General features: G+C 42.2%; 1 protein-coding gene across 1 annotated transcript in view; it reads left to right on the forward strand.

Annotated features, from left to right (window-relative positions):
- Positions 1-2937, forward strand: part of Eif2b3 (eukaryotic translation initiation factor 2B subunit gamma) — a 62790-nt gene that overhangs the window by 33405 nt on the left and 26448 nt on the right. The window lies entirely within an intron of this gene.

The following is a 2937-nucleotide window of genomic DNA, read 5'->3' on the forward strand; positions in this document are numbered from 1 at the left end:
AAAAAAAAAAAGAAAGGGAGTTTCTCCGTATAGCCCTGACTCCTGGAACACCCTTTGTAAACCAGGCTAGCCTTGAACTCACAGAAATCCATCTGCCTCGGCCTCCTGAGTGCTTGGGATTAAAGGTATGTGCCACCATGCCTGGCTCTTAGCTTTCTTTTTAAAGTTCTGTTTTCTTGAATGTACTAAATTTGTTACCACTATTCTTCTATTGTCCAGCTTCCAAAATTTATAGTTGTCCCTTCTCCTGGTCTTTTTCTTTGTGAGTTTGCAGCTTTTTGAGTTAAAAACAAACAAAAACCTTCACTACCATATTAATGAGTTTTCAGAATACATAGTGCTTAATGTCTGTGTTTCGTCTTCATCCAGGATTATTTTCCTTTCTATTTATTTTGTCTCTCCCCTTCTCCTTTCTTCCTCTTCTCCATCGTCTCCTCTCCTTTTCTGTCCTCCTCCTCTCTTCTCTGCACCTTCATCCAGTTTAGGTCATATGCTTTCAAGCTCCCCCCATCTTTACTTGTTCTTTCATTCTATCCACCTGTACAGCTTTCAATTTTCATTTTTTCTATGTATTTCATATACATATGAGAAATATGTATTCATCTTTTGTATTGTACTGGGGGAAGCACACACTTGCCATGATGTGGAGGTCAGAGGACAGCGTGTGGGATTAGTTCTCTCCTAACACCAGTTCAGTTCTAGGGTTCAAGCTCAAGTCATCAAGCTTGGCAATAAGCTTCCATCCCCACCCTTACCATTGCCCTGTAATAGTGCTGGGACATAAACCCGGGGCCTTGTGCATAGAGGCAAGTTCTCTACCACTGAGCTGTATCCCTAGCCCAACCCTCAACTTCTAAACTTTATACATCTGTTTTGTCAACTACTTCACAGATTTTAAGTTTTTCAAGGGGACTATTTTGTGAGCCACCATGTGGTTGCTGGGAATCGAACTCAGGTCTTTTGGAAGAGCACACAATGCTCTTAACCACTGAGCCATCTCTCCAGCCCTCAAGGGGACTATTTTGTATTGGTGTAAATTTGCACCATTATAAATCTATAGTTTCAATCTTAATTGAACTCTCAAAACCATGCTACATTCTTGCTGTCTCAGACCAGCCTTCTATTCCTCCCAGCAACTATTTTCAGACATCAATCTCTAATAAAAAGACACCGCTGCTACGCCTTCTTGGGAGATCCCAGCGAGCAATTCTGACTTCCTGATTTCCCAGCATCCACTCTGCCTGCACGCTCACCGTCGCTCAGATTCCCCTAGTTATGTTTCTGTGGTGTCTGTAGTTGAGGGATCACCTCCCTTCACTTCGGCCTTTTATCCCGTGCTCCACTGCTTCCCCACAGTCTCTAGGCTTCCCAGCCGTGCTCTGTATTCTTTCCTCCTCACAGCTGTGAATGCACTGTTTCTAGGATAAAGCACAAGTTCCTCAGGCTTCAGTCGTCTGCTGTCCTTACCCCTCCAGTCATTATTCTGACAACTACACACCCAACACTGCAGCCCTACCACACAGCTAGGAGAGCTGCTCAGGATTCTCTGACTTCCACATTCCTTTCTTATTCTAATTTTTATTTATTTATTAGTGTGTATAAATGTATGTCTGTGTGTGGCTATTAGAACTAGAGTTAGAAATAAAGGTGTCAGAACAACCCTGAGGTCTCTCAACATTTTATCTGTTGACTCTTTATCTCTGCTGGTTATGTATGGGTTTTTGTTGTTGTTGTTGTTGCTATTTGTTTTTTGAGTTTTTTTCAGGCAGGGTTTTGCTGTGTAGACCAGGATGGTCTCGAACTCAGAGTTCTGCCTGCCTTTGCCTCCCAAGTGCTGGGATTAAAGACGTGCACCACCACCTCTCAGCATAACTTCATCTTTTTTTGTTGTTGTTTTTTAGATTAATTTATTTATTATGTATACAGAGTTCTGTCTGCATGTATGCCTACTCGCCAGAAGAGGGCACCAGATATCATTATAGATGGTTGTGAGCCACCATATGGTTGCTGGGAATTGAATTCAGGACCTCTGGAAGAACAGCCAGTGTTCTTAATCTCTGAGCCATCTCTCCAGCCCTAACTTCACTTTTTAAAACAAAAAAATTTAAAGGCAATGTTTCACTATGTAACCCTAACTAGTCTAGAACTTACTGTGTAGAGCAGGCTAGTATTGGCCATACAGAGATCCACCTACCTCTGCCTCTGAGTGCTGGAAGTAAGGGCATGTGTTGTCAGGGTTTCTGTCCTGCCCAGTTCCCACAATTGTTAAGTCCCAAAGAAAATCACACAAAAGTCTACATTAATCATAAACTGGTTTTCCCATTAGCTCAGGCTTCTTATTAACTATTATAACTTATATTAGCCCATTATTCTTATCTATGTTAACCACGTGGCTCAGTACCTTTTTCAGCGTCGTAGTCACATCTTGCTTCTTCTATGTCTGGACAGGACTGCAGAGGGAGCGTCCCTCTTCCCAGAATTCTCCTATTCTCATTGACCCGCCTAAACTTCCTGTCTGGTTGTCCCACCTATACTTCCTGCCTGGCTACTGGCCTATCAGCGCTTATTTAAAACATGATTGACAGAATACAATTGTCCCACACCAGGCATGTGCCACCATGTTTGGCATAACTTAAAGAAACTACTTTATGGCTTCCCTTGAGCAGATCCAAGTTTTCAGCTTCACTACCTTTGTGCTTTGGCGCCACTATAAACTAAAGGCTACTGGAACGTAAGTCCTGTGTTGCTAGACAGAGAAGCTGATAACTAAGATGGCTAATAGGTGGGACCAGATTTCACCACATGTGTGTTTCTAAAATTACAATTTTTTGATTCTTGGAAGTTTTCATTTAATATTATCAGACTGTAGGTAAGTGCTTTTGTGGAAGATGAAACTGCCAGTGAGGGTACAACACTGTAATAACACCCGTCCTTCAC

Source organism: Microtus ochrogaster, unplaced genomic scaffold (assembly GCF_000317375.1).
Source record: "Microtus ochrogaster isolate Prairie Vole_2 unplaced genomic scaffold, MicOch1.0 UNK69, whole genome shotgun sequence".
Classification (NCBI taxonomy): Eukaryota; Metazoa; Chordata; class Mammalia; order Rodentia; family Cricetidae; genus Microtus; species Microtus ochrogaster.